This window comes from Nicotiana sylvestris, chromosome 8 (assembly GCF_000393655.2).
Source record: "Nicotiana sylvestris chromosome 8, ASM39365v2, whole genome shotgun sequence".
In the NCBI taxonomy this organism is placed as follows: domain Eukaryota; kingdom Viridiplantae; phylum Streptophyta; class Magnoliopsida; order Solanales; family Solanaceae; genus Nicotiana; species Nicotiana sylvestris.
This window is the reverse complement of record NC_091064.1, coordinates 143433375-143444096: the sequence shown is the minus strand read 5'-3', so window position 1 is coordinate 143444096 and position 10722 is coordinate 143433375. Positions and strand designations below refer to the sequence as shown.

The 10722-nt window shown below is 32.5% G+C and overlaps 1 non-coding gene across 1 annotated transcript; it reads left to right on the top strand.

Moving 5' to 3' along the window:
- Positions 1–8975: 8975 nt before the first annotated feature.
- On the top strand, positions 8976–9168 carry LOC138876727 (U2 spliceosomal RNA). Its single transcript, XR_011402063.1, has one exon. It is a non-coding gene; the product is annotated as a U2 spliceosomal RNA (small nuclear RNA).
- Positions 9169–10722: the final 1554 nt, after the last annotated feature.

Here is a 10722-nt window from a genome sequence, read left to right as displayed (position 1 = left end):
GGTAGTTGGTTAGTTAATGTACGCTTATGATTGAAATACTCTATTGGAGTGTCATAACAATAATAATAAGTATATATATATACATACATATATGTGTGTATATATATATATATATGAATGTTATGGTTGTCTAATTATTATGACCATATTGCTGGCCTGGAGAGATTGCAAAGCAAATTGAAACAATAGCACATGCAAGGAGTTGTCTTTTTTGTTACACAAATCCAAACCATATCAGTTCAATAGATTAGGTATTAAATCATGTCCAATGAAATGGGGGTCCTTTCCTATCTTCAGCCTATGCCAAAAAGTAGTCTGATGCCCTTTTGAAGAAGAATTTAAGAGAAACTATTATAAATTGAGAATTTTGTTTTTTGGACTACAAGCATTTGAATTTAAACACAAACTTGTAGTAATGGAGATCAGCTTGTCCCATGACTAACTTTTTAGTAGCAACTTTTGTCCCAAACAAAGCAATTTAAAGTAAAATTTTCAAATACCATGCTACAGTTTCAATTTGAGTTAAGCGACTACAAATTAACGACTCAGATATTTCAACTATTTCAATAAACACATATATTTTTTACTTTCAAATTACCCAATCATATGTGTGTATATATAAAATCTTATTGAGCTGCTCTGGATAGAGTGCATCACTTCATATGCTCTATTTGTGCATATCGTTATATGATTTGACTGAGATTAGATTATTATACTTTTGTGTGTTTTCCTCTATTAGTGCTATGTATATAAAGTAAAGTTTAATATGAGGTCTAAATTCATATAATTTTTTTATTTAATTTTATTTTTCTAGCTTTTGAAGATGCAAAGTTACTAATATATATTTTTGTAAGATATTTGATCTCATCCGAGACATTGTTAATCTTAAGTAATAGAATGTTATTCAAGAGGTTGATAACTTTTTATCAAAATAAATTTTTGATGCATCAATATGTTTCCTGCAATTCTTGAAACTTCGAAAAAAATAAAAAATTATAAAAATGCACAATATATAATTTGTTTAATAGTACTCTTCCGCTTTTGTTTTCTACAGCTATCTACCCTTTGTATAAAAGCGGAAGAGTACTATTAAACACTTTTATATAATTCTTTTTAGCTTTTTACCTTTGAAATATAATATTATTTAAAAGAAAAATTAACCTATAAATTTAACATTGGTAAAAATTGGGCCTCACCACCAAATCCTTTAACTAAAGATCTTGAATTCAAGCCATAGAAATAAAAAAAAATCTTGCTACAAGAAAAATGGCTTTTAACGACCATTTCCTAACGAAGGGGCGTGAATCCAGTTGTTATAAGTGAACTTTTAGTGACCACATTTATTTTCGGTCGTTAAAGTTGATTTTAGTTCGATATTAACGAGGGGATAAGATCTAGTCCTTAAGAAGCATAATATCCGATCGTTAAACTAAACAAATTAATAAAAAAGGGCGCTAAGATTTCCCTCTTATTTTTCCCAACCCTTCATGCGCCCACCCACGCGCCCAAACCCCCAACCGCTAAATAAAAGAAAAATACCCTCACATCCTCTCCATTGTAGTTTTCCCCAATTCGCCCCCCGCCCCCCTCCCAGATGAAAGAAAAACAATCTCATGTTCTGTAGTGATCACAAAACTTACAGTTATAGAGCTTAGAGCACTTGACGAAGAATCATAGATGGATTGGACTCCCCTGTAGCTGATCTGCTGCTTCTGTTAAAGTGCTCTTAGGTTTCTCCTTCTCATCAAGGTAAGTTTCTACTAATATCTTAAACTTTCAATTATTTTTGTTGTGGAATTTGTTATTATTATACTGCTCCGATTATCTCTATTTGTGATATTATTATTGTTCCAATTATCTCTCTTTGTGATAGTTTTTATCAAGTATATTGGTGTTCTACTTAGAATTACATGTTTTTCAATTATATAATTACTTTCACCGATCCGTTTGCAGGAGTATTTGATTTGTTGTTCATCTTTTTTGATATTAAAACTTTTATTAGTTTAAACTTATTGGGTTTACCGAAGATGTTCTTGTTGGTAGTGTCGCCTATAAGTTCACTATATTTATCTCGAGAAAGGAAAAAATTATTTCAAAATTTGGGGGTAATATTATTCGTTAACAGTATGAATATTTATGTAATAATATGCTTAATATTGTCAATCAAAAATTAATAGGCTCTTAACAAGCGATAAAAAATGATGTGGTATTAGTATATTGTATTGTTGACACTAGATAGTATTTTCCATTCTCAAAAAATTTTGTTAGTTTACAAGATTATAATTCAAGGATCTTCTGTTAGGAAAACTTAATGGAATGTAGTATTGAAATTGGACATAATAATTTTATTAAGTGTTCATTTTGATAATCGCGCTTTTGTTTTATGCTTTCACCATAAAACAGCTTGCATACGATTAATTATATATATATTCTTTATAGATATGTTATGGTGGTGAGCAATATAAAGGCATAGAGCTTATGGAGAAAGATATGAGCATATGTTACCTTTGCTATTGCAATAAATAAAAAGGATATGGCCCGTTCCTCTAGATCTGTTTAAGAAGTGCAAACCTTCTTGTTTAATGCGCTTCATGCGTTTTTGCATCAACAACTGCATCCAGTTTTGATTACAAATCTCTTGAAGGAAGTGATGTTCTATTATATTCAGACTTCACAGCCCGCAATAATGTTGATAGTGAAAAGAATGATTTCCCTCATGCTACTGCCAGTTCTGTACATTCCTTTTGTATTATTCTGGAATATTATACATATAACTGAAGTTGTCCGCATGCATATGTGAGATAAGATTTTATGGCTAATGCGTTTTTTTGCTTTTAAAGCTTATCTTCTTTTGTTCTCCATCCATCTTCTGATTCATTCTTTATTCATCTTCATCCGTATCATTTGCATTTTTTCTGGAAGGGGAAGTAATGATCTTTGAAACTTGGAACATATGCAGTGATACTGGTAGTTGTTGGGAAACAATAACTGAGTCCTGGCTTGATTTAGGTGAGTACTCAGAAGAGATGGAAAAAGTATCTTTTATATGTTCATGTGCTTTGGACTCTATTAATAACGGAGGATCAGTCCTTATTTCTATTGGACGGCCTGGAATCATGTGAAGCTATTGAAACATGTATCACTTTCGCTAGAATCTTCAAATTTGAAGGTATGGTGTAAAAACTGCACATATATTCATCACGTTACCTAGATATGAACATCTAAAATAAAAAAAATATTTTTAAAGAAAGGCGACTTGCTTTAGTATATAAAAGTAAAATATTATATAGGAATATTAAATCATAATGGTATTATATACAATGTTAAAATTTATTTAATTTGAAGTTTACTTTTTTGTGGTGTATTGTGATTCATCTCATAGCAATCTCTGTATTATGATCCCAAGTAAGTAAACAACCTGTGGAAAGATTTTCAGCACGTTTATTCTTTCTGATGATTGTTCATTATTCGGCTACACAAAAGGCTATTCAGACAATTATTTGCTACTCTAGTAATTCTTTTTGAATGTTCTTGTTTTCAAAATATACAAACTTCAGTTGTTTTTCTATTTTGACTTTGGGAGCGTGTTGAAGAAAATCATTTAGGATAATATAGAATATTCTTAATAATTATATTAGTCAAGTGTATGCTATCTTAATCATTGTTTCATAATTAAGAATCTCAAGTGTTAGGAAACAATCATAATTAAGAATCTCAAGTATTAAGAAACAAGCAAAGAATGAATTTCATGTGTTAGGAAACAATCAATGAAAGAATCTCAATAGTTAGGAAACTTGCCTTTATTTCATATAGTTCAAAACTCCTATACAATGAGTACTCATATTGTTAACCAAATACTTCAAAGTTCAAACAAAGGTTTTCTCTCTTCTCTTCTCTTCATCTTCATAATTTATTAGAATTTGAATCTTCATTTACTCGGAAAATTCAAGGATTTCCGGGAATTTACTGAAACATGAGTATATTTCTTTTTCGATTGGTATTAAACTTGAGTATACTTTCAGTGATGAGAGATCAATAGAATTTCCCCCATCCCTTTAAATGTTGTTGGAGATATAGATTCTTAATTATACTAATTTTAATTTTGATGGTAGGAAGGAATGAACATCGAGAGATTCTTGTTTCCAAGATATTGTACACAATCGTGTATTGGAGCTAACAATTTCACTAGTTTTGTAACTATTCTGCATCTTCTTGATGCCATCAATGAAACTAATTACTTCATAAAAAAAGATATTATATACAATCATGGACTATTGCCATTTGTTATGAAAGTTATATTTTGAGTCCGTCCCTGATCAATACACATGGATAAGAATCTTCCAATTCTCAAGTGTTTCTACCATTCATATCTAATTTTAGTACACTTAGCTGCAGATACCTAAATTTTCTTCAACTGAAATATGTTTTTATGTATTTAAACTGGGTGTTCTTGTCCTGTGTAGGTTCCTATATATTTTGTTTGTTCAGCGGCAGAAGAGTTACTGGCATTTCCAATATCATACCTGAATGGTTGTCCAGTCAATGTCAAGAAAGAGTACTACATTAACTGATCCTTTTGCTGTTAAAATAGAAAGTTGAGCAAGAAGATATAATCCATTTCTTATTGTTTATGTGTGGATCCATAGCTCAATTCTGGGCAACCTCTATTCACTAATATTCAGCTGTCAAAGGAGAAAAAGCTCTTGGTATCTCCTGCAATTCGTTCATCAAAATTCCTGTAAGATATATTCAGTCTCCTCATGTCAAAATATAAGCTACAAAACATGAGCATAGTAACCTGCTTAATAACCTTATTGTATATGCTATTTTTTTCTTTGTTATACTCTTTCTATCCTTTTACATCTTTTGACTTCACTGTTAGCCTGATAATTGTGCTTTTGTTTTATGCTTTCACCATAAAACAGTTTGCATACGATTAATTATGTATATATTCTTTATAGATATGTTATGTTAGTGAGAAATATAAAGGCATAGAGCTGATGAAGAAAGATATGAGCATATGTTACGTTTGCTATTGCAGTAAACAAAAAGGATATGGCTCGTTCTTCTAGACCTGTTTAAGAAGTGCAAACCTTCTTATTTAATGCGCTTTGTGACAACCACTTTGCAATATTTAGTTGTGATTGTATTGTGAAGTTGTCTTATGAAATAAAATATTTCTGAAGACGTTATTCTTAATTCTATTACTTGGAGTAATGACGTGACAGAGTTGAAAAAGAAGCATGATGCTGATGCTTTGCAGGCTCAATCGACATTAATGTCAAATGCTAATGCATTAACTGAAACATGATCTTCTCCTATTAGTTTGAGTATTCATGCTATTAATACAGGTGGTCGTGATGGTCGTGATGAAACAACTCTAAGATCTTTAGTTGTTCCAGGATCTTCTGCATTGGATCTTGTAAAAAAGAAGTTAATGGATGTTGGTGCTATGACTGCTGTTTCTTCACCAGTCCTAGCCTCTTCAGGATTAATATCATCTGAACTAAATGGATCAGAGGCACTTGAATCTACAGTCAGAGCTCCACAAAAAGAAAATAGCAAAGAGAAGTCAAAAGAAGCTAATGACAATGGCAATATGTCTGAGTCCTCTTCAGATTCAGAAATGGTGAGAGCGTACCAACCAAAGAGGACCGTATCATCCAATTCAAGGTATATTTTTCCCTCTCTCTTTGAAGATTTTGCTACTTTATAGCAATTCTTGTTTGCTGTTTTTCATGACTTTATGACCTATGTAAATTTTATGCATATACAAGTACATTCATTTATATACTTTTGTTCTACTTATATATCTAGTATCTGTTAACATTTTTCCCAAAACATTTATTTTTATGCTAACATGTTCTAGATACTGGTTTTTGACTTAATTTGCTATTAGGAACACCGAGGGTCTATCGGAAACAGCCTCTCTACTCCTTCGGAGTAGGGGTAAGGTCTGTGTACACACTACCCTCCCCAGACCCTACTTGTGAGATTTCACTGGGTTGTTGTTGTCGTTGTAAAGAGATTGGATGAATAAGCTACAATAGAAATTGGAGCGGTACCTTTTGTTGCTACAAATTTTCTTTTATCTGTGAAGAAAAGAAAAACCTACTCTGTCTAAAGTATTTCTTATTCCAGTTCAATCCCTATTGCAGCCACCAACTACAAATTGTTATCTCTGTATTTTCCTTTTTGCTATTTTATTTTCATATTTATTTCTTTATATTTCTTATTTCTACATCTGAAAATCTGTTTGTTTTTCAGTATTAAGTTTTTTGAGTTAGAGAGAAGAAAATTTAGCATTTTACTGCTTACTTATTGGTTGTATTTGATGGAAAATTTTTGCCATGTGTTAATACTTTGTAGAAAATTTATCTGGTTATCCACCAGTCTAAAATAGAAGTGCGAGTGGAGCTAATAGGCGTCTAATGTTTGTAAGGAAAGGTGAGGGAGATAAAGTGATGCCAAAACCAGTTACCGGCTAAGGGTGTTATTTTATAATAGAAGAATAGAAAAAAAAAAGAATGCTAAGCTAGGTATTCTTGCAATTGGATATTGATTATTATTGAAGTTGGAGAAAACTCTATGTCTTTCATGATCACTTTTCTTCCTTCAAATTATGTTCTTTAAGTAATGGTCAGAACATGTGATTTTTGAATTAATTTTTATTTCAATTAAACTATTAGTTAGCTCTATACATGTTCTTTTACACCAGTTTTACATACGCATCAGTAAGACTACAAAACATTAGTAAGCATTGAAGCAAGTTCTTAATTTGAATTGCAGGATCTATGATGGAGTTCTTGTCAGCTAATTATTTGTTTTTGATTCTGCAGATGTAGAGTTATAAATGATGGAAAATTTTCACCTACTTAGTAGACAATGGTAGAAGTTGGTTGCTCCTATCACACTATCAAGAAGATTGTTCAACTACAGTACAATTTAATTTTCTCTTTTCTTAGGAGTTGCAAAAAACAAGTCATGCATATTGAATGGATTTATTTTGTAATGTGATCTTTTAGTTCTTTGTAATTAACAATGATGTTTTATATGAGTACTGACATTTTTTTATGTATCTACATTTGAAATTATGAGTACCATTTGGTAACAGCAGGGAACAAACATTTTCTTTTTTTGTCGTAATTGATTAATAACGACCGAATTTAGTCTTTTAAAAACCGAATATACCTTCGTTATAGACCTTTTTTCTTGTAGTGTTGGTCGGAAGCATTTTCCCTTTTAATAGGCCTTATGCGAGACAAATTCAAATTAGTCGAGGCCTCAATACAAATTTTTTTACTATGAAATATAGTATTATTTTAAAAAAAATTAACCTATAGATTTAGGGAGAAATTAAAAAATAGACAGATTTACAAGTGGTCATTCAAAAATAGCCACAGTTTCAAAAGTAATCAAAATTTAGGCACTTTTCATATAAAGATAAATTTGAACAAAAACACTGTTCAAAATCCGAAAAAATATTCCAGCATAATATACTGGAACTCCAGTATATTATACTAGAACTCCAGTCTAATATACTGGAGTTCCAGTATAATATACCGGTCCAGCATTATATACTGGAGTTTGGAGCACCGGTGCTCCAGTCTCCAAATAGTATACTAGAGCTAGCAAAGTATACCGATCCAGCATAATATGCTGGAAGTACATAAACAGGTGCACCGAACTCCAGTATATTATGCCGGACCAGTCTCTATTGCAGCAAAATAGTGGCTATTTTCAATAACTTGGCAAACACTGTCTATTTTTGAATGCCAAATCCGAAAATTGGCTAGACCGTGCTATTTTAACATAGATTTTTCATTGGTAAAAATTGGGCCTCACCATCAAATCTTTTAACAAAAGATCTTGGATTCGAGCCATAGAAAAGAAAACAAAATCTTGGCAGGAAGCATTTTCTCTTTTAATAGGCCTTATCCAAGACAAATTCAAATTAGTCGAAGCCTCAATATAAATACCAAATATCGGATGAAAAACTAAAAACTAAAATAAAATTAGGGCCCCCCAAAAGTTTGGACCTAAAGCCTTTGCTTTAGTCGCTTTACTCTCTGGCCAGCCCTGACTCTAACACGACGGAGAAAATCCCATGCATGTTGCAAGGGGCGTAGCTACGTAGTTGCAAGGGTGGTCAACTGACCACCCTTTATCAAAAAATTACACGGTATATATAAGAAAAATATTAGATTTTAGTGGTATATAGCATATATTGAACACCCTTTATCAGAGTTTCTATTTACTTCGTTCAAAGTTGAACTAGATGAAATTTTTGGTGTTGCCACGGTATATTGCGGTACATCGCTACAATATATAAAAGCATTATGCATCACGTATTATTTATATGAATTGCATCAACAATAGTCTACAATATTTATGCATTATAAAACTCAAACTTTATAACAATCCTGTTCTTCAAGTGTCCCATAAACCAGGAAGTCGTCAATTTCTCACAAATTTGTGTGCACACTGCCGACAATATATATATTTATATAAATAATAAATAATATGATCAAACAAAAATGCTATGTTAAATTGATCGAAACAGCGCAAAATTTGACTTTTGATCCTGTTGAAAAAGAAAACAGAAAGTCGTGTTACTTCTGTTAAATACAGGTTTCAACATCTAAAGAGAATTATTGGTGAAATTCTATGTTAAACATCATGGGCACCTGTAATCGTTTTATGCTGTTGAATAATAGATCTTGTCATTCTCTGCCTTGAAAGTAGCAAAAAAGTTTTAATTTTTAATTAAAAAATGTACTTTCTTTCGAAAAAAGTTAGTAATTCTCTGTCAATTTAAAAAAAATTGACTTGGGCGAAGCCGCAGCGGGAGGTGACGGATGAAGCTGTTTTACTAATCACACTAATTGATTAACAAATTCATTAATTAAAATGCATCTTTTTTGTTTACTTCCAAGAAAAAAAAAAGGCAAGGTGTTTTTTCAATCTTTTCTAAGAACCTTTCTCGGCCTTTTGGCTAAGATCAAGTGTAGTATCTGTTCTTATCAATTTAATATCGGATATGTAGGCCATCAGCCGATGCGATATTAACTCAATTTTTTAAGGGGAAGGTCCATTAGGGTAACTTGCTATCCGGTCCTTCGCGCGTCGCCTAGGCGTTGCACTACAGCTAGGGGTGTCAATGGATATTTGAAAATCGACTAAACCGACCGAACCGAACCGATTTTTAGGTTTCTTTTTAAGAAACCGTAGGTTTTTATATAAATCTATAACCGCACCGATAATTAGGGTAGATTTTTTATTTTATAAAAATAAACCGAAAAAATACCGAACCGTACCGAATAAATTTTACATGTAGAAAATATATTTATTTATTAAGTTTAAAAGTAATAATGTATTAAATTTTCTTTGGGCCTTGAAATTATGAAAACTATTACAAGCCAACAAGTAATTAAACTCAAAATACTAATTCCTAAAACCTATTATGCTACTTCTACTTAAACTAAGTTATTTCAAGTATCTTTATTAGCAAGACACAAAGTATTCTAGCGATTATGAGTAGCAAACTACAATGTACTAAATATGTTTCCTTTCATATAATTTGGATTTATCTTTTTGAATACTTAATCTTCTATAGACTTTATTCCTGAGTCCCAGTTTGGTATATCTTTCAACTCGTCTGATTTATATTTTCTTTGCCTTTGTTTGATTTCTTTTACGCTGTTGTAGAATAGTTGATGGATCTACTCTCTAGCCATTTTTTTTAATTCATCACTCTTTAAACAGTAAAAATGTGTAGAGAGTTTTGCTAAGTCCTATAAAAGAACGTATGTTATTGCATTTTTGTCACGACCCCAATCCCCGGTCGTGATGGCGCCCAACACGATGCTAGGCAAGCCCGACCAATTCGTCACTCACAATCCCTTATGTAGAATTCATTACCAATTAATAGGATTTAATGCCAGATTAACATGAGTATAACTCTGTAGTAATAGATAAACAGTACGGAAAAATCCATAAAATATCACTATAGATCCCACCGATCTAGTGTCACGAGCCAAGAGCCTCTAATACAAGTCTGTGTAGCAACCTATACATAGAGTTGTCTAGAATGCGGCAAATAAATAGGATAAGGGGAGAAATCGGGTCCTGCGGACGCCATGCAGCTACCTCGATGACTCCGGAATAAGCTGAACAGCAGCAGAAGGCTCAAACTATGCCTCCGGGATACCTGTATCTGCACACATGGTGCAGGGAGTAAAGTAAGTACTCCAACTCAGTGAGTAATAGCAATAAATAATGACTGACGGAAAGAAAACTCGTAAAAACACTACGCAGTTCTATATTTAAACGGTGAGAATATAAAAAACAGCAACTGAATGAAGAAGTCAGTTAAAAGTCCTTTAAACCAGTATTCATTTCATTTACTCCTCACGATAACCGAATTCATATTTGTACTGTTGCGGCGTGCAGCCCGATCCATATAGTATACTACTGCGGCGCGCAGCCCGATCCATATATATATATATATATATATATATATATATATATATATACTGCTGCGGCATGCAGCTCGATCCAAGAATAGTCGACTGCGCTCACTGGGAGTGTGCAGACTCCGGAGGGGCTCCTTCAGCCCAAGCGCTATACTACTGCGGCGTGCAGTCCGACCCATATAATATATTATTGCAGCGTGCAGTCCGATCCATATAATATACTACTGCGGCATGCAGTCCAATCCAT